The sequence below is a fragment of the Juglans microcarpa x Juglans regia genome, chromosome 1D, assembly GCF_004785595.1.
Source record: "Juglans microcarpa x Juglans regia isolate MS1-56 chromosome 1D, Jm3101_v1.0, whole genome shotgun sequence".
Classification (NCBI taxonomy): Eukaryota; Viridiplantae; Streptophyta; class Magnoliopsida; order Fagales; family Juglandaceae; genus Juglans; species Juglans microcarpa x Juglans regia.
Window position 1 is genome coordinate 9026545 of NC_054594.1, and position 15745 is coordinate 9042289.

Below are 15745 nucleotides of genomic sequence, written 5' to 3' on the forward strand. Positions count from 1 at the left end.
TGTTAGAATTTAGTATTTATTATTAACAATTACTAATTCATTAATGTTTAATTATACTAGTGTAGTATAAGTAGTGTCTAACTTATTAGTGAAATTAATAGACTTGAATAATAAGATTAAAATAATATAATTAGTGTCTAATTATACTAGTATATTAATTTTATGTTATAAGATTAATAGAATTGAATAATAAGATTATAATTTGATATTATATTAATTAGAAATTTAGCATATAATGTATATAATAATATAAAAATTATATATAATATAAAAAATTAAAAATATATATACTAGTCTGGTTCGGTTTAAACCGATTTTCAAAATATGAAAATCGGTACGGCACTGGTTTAGGACCAGTCTTGGTTTTTAAGAATCGGTTACAAACCGGACCCAGTTCAGTTCGGTCCAGTCCGGTTCAAGCGATTTTCCAGTTTTTTCTTACACCCCTACTAATGTGGCTTGATATGATTTTTCAGATTGTAAGGTTATTTTTATTGTAAAGTATATTTAATGGATCACATGAAATCACGTTAATTTGTGAGCTTCTTTTATATAATTCATTTGTGACTATAGCACTCATCTTTACTAAAATGGGTATTATTTATTATTAGTGTTCCATGCAATTCAAGGTATTGCTCTCAAGCCACAAACTTCTTTGGAAACTCGCGCGACTGGATATTATTGCACCGGAGGAAACATTATTATTAGGTAGTCCGAAGTATAAATCACAAAATATCATATATCATTAAAGTTGTCATGAAATCACAAACTTTTAATGACATTACATATATAATGTAATATAACAGGAGTGTTAAGTATTCGAATTAATCCGAGACAACGTACGTCACATGAAACTGATCGTGAGTCCTGATCATCTAGAACCGGGCAATTTCTTTTGGGATTTTGCATTTGAACTAATTCCACTAATGTCTCTCACTCTCATCTCCTAATTCATGAGAGCTGCCAATTAGGCTATTTCTCCTGATCTTCTAGCTGGCCCGGACCTCATAATAATTTGCATGCAATGTCCACTGCTGCTCATGATCATTTATATTTCTTCTCGTTGTTTTCCATGAGATCGTCCTTAAGACCTTTGCATGTGAATCAGAGACAAATCTAGTTTTGTAGCATCATGAAAAGCAACTTCCAGATTTTTAAGACCTTTGCAATTCCGGCGAACAGAGCGATGTCCAATTAAAACTTCCTCGACATTAAATAGGTTGAGACCATACGCTTAGTGGGGCCATTGTATGCCCCAGAGCTCAAGTGATGGGCTTGAGCTCTCTCTACAAAGCCCATACAATATTTTCTTTATCAGGAGTCCTTTATGATTAGTAATCACAACGAAGAAAGCGCAATTCTTATAAGAAAATGTGGAGTGTGTTGGAGGTTATGTAGCAAAACTCGAATACGGGTATATATATATGGGTGATGCTACATTGCACCCCCCTCCCCCCCCCCCCCCCAATTTGCCTCCCCAAGTTGCCCCCTAAAACTTAGCATTTTGCTACATACATATGTAGACTGGTAAATTCTCATACGAGAAATGATAGTTGCAGTCCTGAGTGCGCAACCGACGTGCAATCATTTAAAAAAAAAAATAAATATGAGATTCATATTAAAAGAAATTAATTTTTTAATAGTAGACCTACTCTTTTTTTAAAGTGATTGTATGTTGCTTGCGCACTCTACAACTGTATGTAATATTACTCGTGCTCGCACGTGTTGAGGAGTAGCACCAAAAAATAGAAATATTCCCCCTTCGGCCCTTTGTCATTAAATGAAGATTTTCGTAGCAGGTATAATGGGCTTGAGATATTCGTAGCAGATGGAGCAAATGGGCTTGGGAAAGGCTGATCAATGTTCGTCAAGATAAAAAAATAATATGTACAACTGCCTCCACTTGCTTCGAAAGTTATCCAGAATACATAGTCGATTGACCCCTTTAATAACCCTATATAGTATATATGAGAACATTCTTTACTTTTTTTTTTCTTTGATACATTTGTGGAAGGGTTTTCGAACTCCAAACCTCCATTTTGGAGGCTAAGATTATGCCAATCAAGCCACATGCCTTTTGGCGAGAACATATTTGCTTTGCATCAATGGTTTCTTTCCCTTTTGTGAAATGAGATTTTGCATCCTCCAATTTCCCAGCTTTTAGATACTTTATTTTTTGGAAAATGAGAAATTCTATAAATTAAGGATTTGTAAACAAAAGACTTTCAGTGAGTCCCTTACATGTTGGAGTCATCATTTTTCTAATCCTTAAGTACTGGCTCGGTTAGATATATGCAGCATCAAAGAGCAGAGAATTTACTCAGTATTAATGCTGAACTTCTCGGCTTCATTAATTACTAGCTTTCCCTTCCCTCATCCCCACTTGTTCTTCACATTCTTTGTTATTTTCATGTTCAAAATTGATAGCAAGTCAATCAGAATTATATAACGTTCAGTATTTATGGTTTTCAGCTTGTGATAAAATAGTTTTGTTTTGTAGGTTTACGCTATTATTGGCGGTATGTTGCATATGATATATCCCTTTTCTTCAAGGAAAATGATTTATACACAACATTTTCCACAACACATTTCACAACAAGAACTTGAGCATTCAATATCTTAGAATGTTTATGATAATGAGAAGACACAAGAACTTGCTAGAGACCTACACAGCTGTTGGATGTGGTGAATTAGATGTTAAGGGTAATATTTTTAAATTGCTTGTGCCGATGACCTTTCTTCCCACCATGTGTTTCCAGTGGTTAATCAAGTAGCGGGTAGGGGTTTTGGCCAAGTGAAAAGCGCAAGGAGAAGATCGGATTCATGATCATTAGAATGGATTACCATGTCATGTGAGAGCAGTTTTGGCAATGGATCAAACTCGAATTCCTCATGTAAATGATTTTGAGCTGTATTGGAATTGGTTTGCTAGTTAGAGCTTTTTGTGCACCTTGGTTTTTGGAATTGATTGAGCTTTTATTGTAACCCCCAAGGTGGTTGGTTGTAATCACAGCTTTCCCTTCTTGTGCCTTTGTGCATTTTAACTGTGCTTCTTTCTTATAATAACTTTCCCCGTATATTAAATAAGGTTAATTCAATTTACCTCGAGCGGAGTGGAATTCCAACAGATATCGTTTTATAGAGGAACATATATTCTTGCAAGCTTTTCAGGATGGTCATAAGTCAGGATGCCTGCTATGGAACTGAGGAAGTTCCCATGGCTTGTTATGGTGGTTTATGTTGCAATGTTTGCGGGGAAGCTATTAATTAGGTGGTTCTGAAAGTTGGGTATGCAAACCTTATTTATATTATCCTCACAACTTTGCATTACCTTGAAAAAAGCAGTCCAGAAAATCCATTACATTCTGCATAGCTTAACATAGCTTGTTATTTGATTCATGTACAAGTTTCACTTTTTTGTCCTAAAAGCAACTCTCTTTGTTTTCGATTCAGGCTCTAGAAATCTGATCAGTTTCCTCATTTGCAGTAACAAAGTTGACAAGAACATCATGGATTACACAATCAAGTACCTTTCTTATTATAATTTGTGATGTTCTTTGATAAGTGGTGGGTCTTGTTAATTGAATTTTGATTTGTTTAGCCAGCTTAGAGAAGATCACTACAAGAGTGCAAAACTTGCAGCAAGACTCAATTCCTTCCTTGTTGCCCAAAACAAAAATACAATGAAAGACTCACTTCCTTGTGGCAAAGCTAGCTAGCTCTAGTTGATACAGAAGTGATATACATTAACCCGTTTGGATTCAAAGATGAATTGAATAAAATATTGTTAGAATATTATTTTTAATATTATTATTATTTTAGAATTTGAAAAAGTTGAATTGTTTATTATATTTTGTATAGAAATTTGAAAAAGTCGTAATGATGAGATGAGATGAGTTGATGTGAGTTTCGAATCCAAACGGAGAATAGCTCATAAATTCCTTGAGTTGTTCACATCAAGCTGATACAAAGCTGAGGGAGGGAAATGACTACTCAACAGCATTGATTCATTGTGGAGGCGAGACTGAGTTTGAGGACCAGTTGAAGTCAAAACTAAATTAAAGACAGGACAGAAAGTTGGGTACAATAGAATTTTCTTTTCTCCCTTTTGCTTTGGAGGTATGAACAGGAAGACCATTAGCTTTCTAATCTTTGAAGGCTTTGTAAATTATATGCTAAGTTCAATTGCTGCTGTGTTTTGTGTGGCAGTTCGAAAAGGGGGCTTTCATGTACGTAAGGTGTTTCCCTTGTAAATGATCCTTCAAATGAGAACAACGACAGACTGCGATTGACATGTTTTTCCCCAGCCTTTCATTGGATGGCTTGTTTGGAAGACACTTCTGAGGAAGTTCTGTAGCCAATGTTGTTTTTATGGTTAAAGGTGTGAGAGCATATATTTTGAAAGGAGAGGTGCTAGGCTGCCGCCTAGCAGTGATAGCTGGGCGTGCCGCCTAGGCAAAATTTTTATTTTTTATTTTTATTATTTATTATTTTTATATTTTTTTAACATCTTTAAATATTTAAAAAAAAATATCAATATATTAATAATCACTTCTTTAATCAGTAAGTAAAAAATTAAAAAATTAAAAAAAATTAAATACATAAACAGTCAAAATGAGAAGACATACTAGTATTATTCTTTTAAAAGTGCAGTCAATAATTGATATTATATATTGTTAAGGAAAATCATAGTCAGCATGCTATATTGGAAGAAGAGGCAGGCGTGATTAAAGTGATTACAAAATTGATCACGGGATGCTCCTTCTTTTTGATGTTCCACGATCTGCTGCCTCTTGTTAATTATTTTCCTCTCTTTTGATATTTCTTTCATTTCGTACTTTATTCTTTGTTTGTACAGAATATACGATCATTAAGTTGTATTAATCGTATATATAAGTGAATATATATGTTCCGGTCTGGGTACGCTGAACCAATACCACTTTATAAAATTCTTTCATGTATCAGAACTTCTATAGCTCACGCTAAATCAAGCTCCTGACATCCTATCCTGTTATCACCATCAATGACTTCTGCTACTCCTACCGCTCCCTTTGTTTTCTCCCAACCGAACTTTTCTCAGCTAATTTCGGTGAAGATGGACGGTACCAATTATCTTAATTAGATCTTACAGATAATATTTTGAATACCGTTTTAGTGATCATTTTGATTAAGGTATTGAAAAGAAGTATTTCGATATTGGTATCGTTTCGGAATAATCTATATAAAATAAATAAATTATATATGTATATAAAATTATATTTCAAAATAACATCAATGCAAACCTTAAAAAGTTAAAACACATATTTATAAAATTCAATAATATTTCTAAGTTTTCAATCTAACTATTTAAAAAAATAATTACTCATCTTCATTACGAAAAATGAAGTAGGGGTTTGATTTTAAGTCATCGAGAAAAAATGATTAAAAAAATTAATAAAATAGTCTTCAGATGTGAGAATTGGAGTGAAAATTATGAAAAAGTCAGAATTTTTACATTAATTACAAAAAGAAATAATTTTGGTTAGTGCACCAAAAATCGGCTAGTATTGACCAAAATGCACTGGTACGGCCGGTATTTGACCCGGTACGAAACACATATATTTCCTGTACCGGTCACTATCTCAATACGCTAAATACCGTCTATACCGGCCAGTACGGTACAAAATTCAAAGCTCTGCTCACAGTTGTTACCTGTTCTACGTAGCAATGATTTGCTTAGATTTGTGGATGGTTTCGAACCTTGTCATGAGCAATTGCTTTGTGACTCTGAGGGAAAGTCTACTAAGAATATTAATCCCAAATATATAATAAATTAATTATATATGTATGTAAAACTATATTTCAAAATAATATCAATGCAAGCCTTAAAAAGTTAAAACACATATTTATAAAATTCAATAATACTTCTAAGTTCTCAATCCAACTATTTAAAAAAATAATTACTCATTTTCATCACGAAAAAGGAAGTAGAGATTTGATTTTAAGTCATTGAGAAAACATGATTAAAAAAGTTAAGAAAATAATTTTCAGATGTGAGAATTGGAGTGAAAGTTATGAAAAAATAAGAATTTTTACATTAATTACAAAAAGAAATAATTTTGGCTGGTACACCGAAAATCGGCCGGTATTGACCGAAATGCACTGGTATGGTCGGTATTTGACCCGGTATGAAACACATACATTTCCTGTATCAGTCACTATCCCGGACGCTAAATACCGGTCGTACCGGCCAGTACAGTACGAAATTCAAAGCTCTGCTCATAGTTGCTACCTGTTCTATATAGCAATTATTTGCTCAAATTTGTGGATGGTTCCGAACCCTGTCCTGAGCAATTTCTTTGTGACTCTGAGGGAAAATCTACTAAGAATATTAATCTCGAATATGTTATGTGGAACAAGAAGGACCAGTTTGTCGTAGGATGGCTGAATGCTACTCTAACAGATAAAGTCATTCCTTCCGTTTTTGGTTTCACCTCTGCCAAACAAGTGTGGGACTCTTTGGCCAAGCGATATGCTCACACTCGCCTACTCATGTGCAGTGCCTTAAGCACCAATTGCAAATGCTGCAGCAAGGAAACAAGACATGCACTGATTATTTAGCTGTTGCCAAATCCCTTGTTGCTCAGCTTGCAGTTGTTGGTAAGCCGGAAAGTGAGAATGATCTTCTCTCTTACGTGTTGAGTGGATTGAATTCAACCTATAATCCTTTTGTCATGTCTGTTTCATTTGCCTTAAGATATAGTCGAATGAGTTTTGATGACTTCCAATTAGAATTGCTTTCTTATGAGATAATGATTGACAACCAAGCCCATTTATCATCTATGGAGCAACTGGCCTTTGCTATGGTTGCGGTTAAAAATCCACATGAGGCAGGACAATGGCATACCAAACCAAATATCCCTCCTAAAAAGTCTCCAAGAAAAGGTCCATCTAAGCCACAATTTTTCAAGTCCCACCCGCAACCTGCCAAGGCACAAGGAGGGTCTTTGAATCTGGTGTCCAGTGGCAATGGCAACTCTTATCCTCACACTCCCTATCAAATTTGTGGAGAAACAAGTCATGAAGCCTTGGAATGCTACCATCGCATGGATTACAGTTATTAGGGATGCCACCCACCAACTCAACTTGTTGCAATGGTTGCTCAAAGCAACAATGTGTTTGAGTCCAACGTGTGGTATGCTAATTTAGGGGCAAACCAACATATTACTAATGAAGTTACCAATTTTTCTTTGCAAGAAACTTACACTGGTGAGGATTTGGTGGTTGTAGGTAACAGATCTAGCCTCTCCAGTTCAAATATCGGTTCCTTCTCTATCCAAAATCCTCGAAAAAATTTATCCTTTCAAGATGTGTTACATTGTCCCAAGCCATGATTAATTTGCTCTCAATAAATAAATTATGTGTGGATAACAATTGTTATTTTATTCTAGCCAATACTCATTATTGTGTCAAAGACAAGACAACGGGAAAAATGCTTCTGGGGGGAACAAGTGAAGGTGGCCTCTATGCTATCATGTTGAATAAAACTTCGCTCAATAACCTACTGTGCACGTGTAGCTCTCTTTGGGATCAAAGCCTCTCTTGATGTGTGGCATGCTTGACTTGGCCATCCTTCTCCACAAGTGACAAAGCAAATTATCTCCTCCTTCAAGCTTCCAATTGCCGGCTCCCTCTCTCAAGAGTCTATTTGTCCTTCTTGTCAATTAGGGAAAAGTAAACAATTATTGTTTACTCAGTCCAGTAGAGTGTTTGTTAGTCCTTTGGATCTTATTCATTCCGATGTCTAGGTTTCTCCTATTCCTTCTTCAAGTGGTTGTCGGTACTATGTAATTTTTATTGATGACTATTCACTTTTTACTTGGATGTATCCTATTTCCACTAAATCAGAAGCTTTTAGTTGCTTTGTCAAATTTAAACTATTAGTGAAAAATCTTTCCTCTTGCAAAATTAAACAATTTCAGTCAAATAATAGTGGAGAATATACTTCAAATCAATTCATTTCATTTCTCAATTCTAATGGTATTCTCCATAGATGCACTTGTCCATATACATCTCAACAAAATGGAGTTTCTGAACGAAAACATCGCCATATTATGAAAATTGGATTATCCTTATTGGCTAAGTTCAATCTTCTAAAACAATTTTGGGTTAATGCTTTTTCCACTGCCATATTTCTCATTAATCGTCTTCCAACTCCAGTTTTACATTTTGACTCTCCTTACAGTCTCCTCTTCAAAAGATTGCATGATTACTCTCAACTAAAATTCTTTGGATGTGCTTGTTACCCTCTCCTTAGACCCTATAATGCAAACAAGCTCGCCTTCCATAGTAAACAATGCATCTTCATAGGTTACTCATCCAATCATAGAGGTTATCGTTGCCTTAATCCCATCTCAAAGAGAGTGTATTTATCACGACATGTAGTGTTTGACGAGAAATGTTTTCCAACCAAGGATACGTCCATTGTCACTCGTCCACTGAAAGATTATTCACCGGTTGCAAGTCCAATATTTCCTCCACACAACTCATTTGATTTACCTCAAAATCTGGTGACCTTGATACGGAGTTGGAGCTTCTAACTATGACAAATGCGCTAACTATGGATATGATGCCGGAAATAGACCGATTTTATATCACCCTTCAATTCGAATTAGCAAAAGCAATGTCTCCTTGCATAATATGGATTCCAAACATTCATGATCTAGATGTGAATGAGTCGAATTACTTATCCCTCGGTCTATTAGTGAACTATCTCTCTAGGGATTGTGAAAGACGTTCCACTAGAAATATTCTTGTTATTGCTTCGACTCATATTCCCCAAAAAGTAGATCCCGCTCTAATAGCTCCGAATAAATTAAATACATGCATTAAGATACGAAGGCTTCTTATTCCACAACAACGAAAGCACTTTTTCACTCTTTCATATACTAGGGGATTTCAAAATCTGGCCACGCACAGCTTCTCTACTTTGCCTCAAAATCAAGTACCATCCCCCCCTTTATTTTCGGCAATTTCTTCTCCATCCAATCCTATTTCTACCCCTTTATCTCAGGCCTTCTTCATCACAATCCACCGAAGCCATATCTCTTCAAGTTGGAGAATTTGACCAAAATCCTCCCACCGATTCACCTCATTTTTCTCGTGAATATGAGTCATGCTCCAATATTTTAGCCTCTCTACATATCATGCCTATTTTAGAAGACTCTACCCACATTCACTCAGTCACCTTTCCCACTGAATCCTCATTCACGGATTCTTCTCATCCTTCCACCTCACTAACCTTACCTCTCATTAATTCCATTTCTTCCTCCAACCAGATTGTGACAAGATCACAAACTGGTTCTTCATGGCCAAAAAATTCCCAGATTTTGTTACCTACTACTCTACTCACCATCCCATATCCGCCTTGGCCACGATTCTTTTACCTAAAGAACCACTGAATTTTTCACAAGCAATAGTTTCTGTAGAGTGGAAAAAGGCAATGGATGAGGAATATGCTACTTTGCTTGCCAATAAAACCTGGACTCTTTGTCCTTGGCCTATTGATCATGATGTCATTGACACTAAAGTGGGTCTATAAGGCTAAACAAAACAAGGATGGTTCTGTTGATCGTCGCAAGGCACAATTAGTGGCCAAGGGATTTAAAAAAATTAGTGGCATTGATTTTTTTGAGACTTTTACTTCTGTTATCAATCCTACCACTATTCAAATTGTTTTTACTCTTGCCATACATTTTGGATGGGATATCAAGCAATTCGATGTGTTTAATACCTTCCTTGATGGTACTCTTGATGAAGAAGTTTACATTTCTCATCCTCAGCATTATGTTGATCCACAACATCTGGATTATGTAGGTTGACTTAATAAGGCACTTTACAGATTAAAACAGGCTCCTAGAGCTTGGTTTAATCATTTCTCTCAACGCCTTTTGGAGTTTGGATTTTTGGGATCCTCCATTGATCACTCTCTTTTTACTTACCACAAATCTGATATGCATATTTTTATTTTGGTGTACGTGGATGATATTCTTGTCACAGGATCACACAACTCGTTCATTGCCTCCTTGATTCAACAATTAAAGTTAGACTTCGCCTTGAAAGATTTGGGGACTCTCCATTATTTTCTTGGAATTCAGGTCACATGTGACTCTCACGGCTTTCAACTCCATCAATCCAAGTACATCTTGGAAGAGGAGGCAGGCGTGATTGAGCGATTACAGAATTGTTTACGGGATGCTCCTTCTTTTTCGGTGTTCCACGATCTGCTGCCTCTTGTTAATTATTTTCCTCTCTTTTGATATTTCTTTCCTTTAGTTCTTTATTCTCTTTGTACAGAATATACGGTCATTAAGTTGTAATCGTGTATATAAGTGAATATATGTTCTGTTCTTGGTACGTTGAACCAATACCACTTTATACAATTCTTTCACATATCCTGTAAATTAATGAGAAAATGATTTGCTTTTTTGAATGTAAAGAGAATAATATTTGAGCTCCTCGATTACAACTTATCTGAAAGTGTACTTATTCCATTAAAAAAAGCTATTTTAATTGCTTCCATACCAAAAGGTATATGATCCAGTGGTACTATCTGTCGATTTCGCTTACAATTCTTGGAATAGCCTTTTTAATGAACTTAATAATGACTTACGGGAGTTTTTTTTTTAAAAAAAAGGGGTAGGATAGTCTTCTACTCTCTAATGATGGAGGACGCACAAAAGAAGGTCGAAAATGCAGATACATGGCGTCTTCTATGCAAGTTCATGAATCACAAACAGTAAAGCTAGGGCATTGATCAGGAAACACTAAGAAGCAAGTTTTAGCACACATGGCAATGCCTGTAATTGTGGTGGGGGAGTCCTATTTTTTCTTCTTTTTTTCTCTAGTTAGTGTGGCATCTTCTCCCACTAGAAAGTGCTCTCTCTCTCTCTAGAGGTTGATTGATGAAAGTTTAGTGGGTGGTGGGCTGCTTGCTGATTGCTATCTTTTCTGATAGCTAAGGTATCTATCTATCACTTGCATGTCCTTGTGCCAAACCCACGATAATTTCTCTCCAAAAATGGGCCACCTTATCGTCTCTCTCTCTCTCTCTCTCTCTGTGTGTGCATAAAAAGATAGCAAGAAAAAAGTGCATGTTATGTTGCATGAGAAGACCCTACAAACAAATAACCACTACATATATAATCTTTCGTGGGTCGATTATATATCATGACCAATATCCCCGGTCATATATCTTTTGCGCATCTCTATCGATCCACGTCCACACGCCTCTATAACTAGCTAGAGTACCCTAGTAACTTAATTGGTCTTGTTCCATCTCATGAATCCCAAAGTAGAAGACAGGATTCTTAAAGGGATTTTCGATCGCTTTGAGTGTTAAATGTTTGACCCACCAAATGGAAACTGAACTACAAATCTCAAACTTTCAGTCCATGCATCTATATTTCCTAGGATAGGTTTTCTCTGATATATCACCCGGAGTGATCGAGATCTTTCCTTACCAAAAAGTGCTTTACAACTCCCTCATCTATCAATCATAATACGTTACACAAAGTGCAAAGAAAAAGGAACAAAAAGCGTTTGAAGACCGAGCTATAGCAGCAGGATTAACATGGTGCCATAGCTAGCTAGCTAGTCTAACTATATGGTGGCGGTGGTGGAGGTGGTCCAACCGGCCTAGAAATATGCTCATTTCTTCAAAGACTTTAAAATGCTGCATTATATATATATATATATATATATATATAGATATAATCAACAAGAACTACATGACTTGCTTTCACTTCTTTTAATCCTCAGTTGAAAAGTTATATATATACTGATTGATGGGATTTAGCCTTTAGGCCAGCTTGCTATGTATATTGGTTTTGCGCCCAACTCCAGTTAATATATAACACGCGAGTACTATGATAAACATGACACGTATACGTACGTACTAAAACGGCAAAGATGGGCCGATCGAGTAGATTTCATTTTTATATGTTGATGATCATCAGGCGCGCATGCAGAAGTTTAACATATCAAGTGACCATGCATGCATGATTCTGTCGTGCGTACGTACTTGCATTTGCAGATTTGTAATTATTGATAAAAAGAAAGAAAATTATTATAAGAAAATGCATGATATATATATATATATATATATATGTATATATATATATATATATATCATGCATTTTCTTATAATAATTTTCTTTCTTTTTATCAATAATTACAAATCTGCAAATGCAAGTACGTACGCACGACAGAATCATTATATATATATATTGCATGTAGGCTAGCTTTGTTGAACCAGTTAATTAAAATTAAAATCTGTATCCTCCAGGTGGTGCAATATTAATATTGACTCTTATTCCACAAATTAAATTAATATGTATTTGATTTGAATTATGAAAATTGCAGCCAATTTAAGAAAATCAACTCATTACTATTCTGCAATATTGCTCCTCCATATATAAGAAGGCTTTTTTCCCAATTTAGCTTGCAATAAAGAAGATCCTTTATAATACTTTGCTTTTAGTACTTGAGATGCTAGAGAGTGAGGGTTTTGAAGTAATCTCTACCCTTGTTTGGCAAGCATAGAAAGATTGAAACTCTCCAAATCTCTAAACCCCATGCCTCCTTCTGATTTAGCCTTCCCCATTGTGTTCCATGATACGACCAATGAATCTTCTTCTCATTCTCATGTTGACCCCACCAGAAATTCCAAATCACACTATTTATGTTTTTGAGCAATCTACTTGGCAGCTTAAAAACACTCATACTATATGTTGGAAGGCCATGTACCATTGCTTTAATGAATATCTCCTTTCTAGCCTGAGATAGTGTTTTCACCTTATTATTACTAAGCCTAATTCTCACTCTATCCAATATACTTTTAAAGGACTGTTCTCGAGCTCTTCCAACCATAGTTGGCAAACTAAGGTATTTTTCATAAGGTATTGAGGATCTGACCCCAACTATGCTTAACATGTAATCTTGAGTATCTTGGGCAGTATTTTTACTAACTTGGATTGAGGCCTTCTCTAAACTCAATCTTTGTCCAAAGGCTTCTTTATAATGTCTAAGAAGACTAAACATTCTGTTCCATTCAATTGAGTTTGCTTTGCAAAACAAGAGACTATTGTCTGCAAATAACAGATGAGTAATTCATATTTGACCTCTTGCAAAAGGAACCTCAATAATTAATCTTCCTTTTGCTTTCTTGATCAAAGTACCCAAAGTCTCTGCACACATAATAAAGAGGTAAGGTGATAGAGGGCTACCTTGCCTAATTCTCCTTGATGGCTTAAAAGGACTTTGAGGAATCCCATTAACCAAAATAGGATAGGAGACTGACTTTGTGCACTTCATCACTAAATCAACCCAGCTTTGATCAAAATCCATTCTGCTCATCACTAATATGAGGAAACTCCACTCAATCCTGTTGTATGCCTTACTCATATCAAGCTTCATTGTCATATACCCTTCCTTTCTTGCCATATTGCAATTCATAGTATGCATTGCTTCAAAAGCAACTATGATGTTGTCAAGAATTAGTCTACCAAGTACAAAAGTTGACTGATTATGTGAGATAATACTTGGTAAGATTTTCTTCAACCTGTTAGCTAAGATTTTTGACATGACCTTATAAATGACATTACAAAGAGAAATGTGCCTGAAGTTAGACACTTTAGCAGGGGACTTTTTCTTAGGAATAAGTGCTATAAAGGTCTCATTTATACCTTTAATTGAACCTCCAGAATTTAGGACATATAAAACTACTTCACTTACCTCTTTCCCCATTGTGCTCCAATGTTGTTGATAGAAAGCTACTGGGAAGCCATCTGGTCCAGCGGAGCTGAGACCATTCATCTGAAACATAGCCTCTTCAACATCCTGATAGGTATAATGTCTCAGCAGCTCTTTATTCATATTTGTACTAACCCAAGCTTCCATAACAGCCAATCACTCATCAACATGTTTTGGGTCCATATGTGGTAAAAGGTCTAGAAAAAAGGTTTGGAATTGTTCACTGATTTCTTTAAGGGTAGTGACCTCCTTTTCATCGTCCTCTATAAGTCTTCTTATTGTGTTAACTTTTCTTCTTTGAATAGCACATTGACGGAAAAAATTTGTGTTTCTATCCCCTTCCTTTAACCACCTTTGTTTTGCAGGTTGTTTCCATTTTGTGTTATCCTCTTCAAGTAGTTTGTCAACTTCCCTTTGTAGAGCTTTGATTATGTCATTCATGTCCCATTTTTTTATCTGCTGTAAACTGGAAATCTATGCCAGCTTTGTTTTGATTTCTCTCTTTGTGTTGCCATACAGTTGTTTGCTCCATTTCATCAACTGCTCTTGACATTTTCTCAATCCTTCTGTTGAATACCTCAGTTTATTATCAACCAGCCTTGGTTTATTCCACTATTTTTTGATAATCTGATGTCATTCTTCTCTTTGTGCCCAGCAAGCTTCATATCTAAATGGCTTAGTCAAACTACTCATGTTGATAAGATATTTTCCATGGATAGAAGAATTGGGCTATGATCAGAGCTTTGGGCAAGCAGAGTACTCACTGCAATTCTGGGAAACAACTCATTCCATTCATTGTTACTAAAGGATCTATCAAGTTTTTCTTTAGTAAAAACTTCTCTATGTTTGTTATTACAGCAGGTAAATTTGTTCCCAACAAAGCCCAAGTCACTCGTACCACAATCCTCCACTGTAAGCCTAAAAGGCTCCATTTGATTATAAGGTCTCATTGCTCCCTCATACTTCTCACTGTTAGTAAGTTTCTCATTAAAATCCCCTATGCACAACCACCCAACCTCTCCCTCTGGTTTTATTGCTTTGAGAAGAACCCAACTAGCCTATCTTTTTGCTGTCATTGGACTTCCATGGAAACCTGTCAGTATCTAGCACTTCCCTCTATATGCATATTTAACCCTTAGAGAAATATGGTTATGAGTGTAAGACTCCAATTCAGCTTTAGCATCACTATTCCATAGGAAAGCAAGACCCCCACTAAATCCTCTACAATCAACTACAAAGATGTGGTAAAAATTGAATCTTTTCTTAACCATCTCCACCTTATTTCTTCTACACTTTGTTTCAGTGAGAAAAAAAAGTTTGGGATCTTAGTCTTTACTATGAGATGAAGGTCTGTAACTGTCCGAGGGTTTTCAAGCCCTCGACAGCTTCAACTTGAGCAATTCATGGCTGTTGGTGGGCCTGTACACCAGCCACCACCAACTCTTCACAATTTGAGTCCATTTCAACTATAGTCTCAATTTTTTTCTTTTTTAGAACCAATATCAGTATCATGGTCATCAAGCATACTTTCAATGTCCCTTTTCCTATTCTCAATGCCCTCCACCTTCTTACTAGACTCTTTAACAAACTCTTCAAAAAATTTGTCCATTGCTCTCCTTTTCTTTCTAGCATTCTTTTTTTTTTTGTCCAATAAAAGGATTGGATCAGTCAAAAAAGAGTCTAAAGAACTTACTTGGGAAGCCAAGGAGGATTCTGCTTGATAGCTACCAGTTGTACTATCCATTTTAATATGGAGAGAAGTTGTCGTGACTCCTTTAAAAACTTCCTTATTGGTGGCAATGTCACATTCATTAAGTTTGACCTCCCTTTTAGCTTTCGTAGCAGAGTTTTTGGAAACTACTTCCTTGTCAATTCCCTCCATTCTCTTATTTGAAAATTCCATAGATTCCTCTCTCTCCCTAACTTCATGCATACTTCCCATATTAACATCACC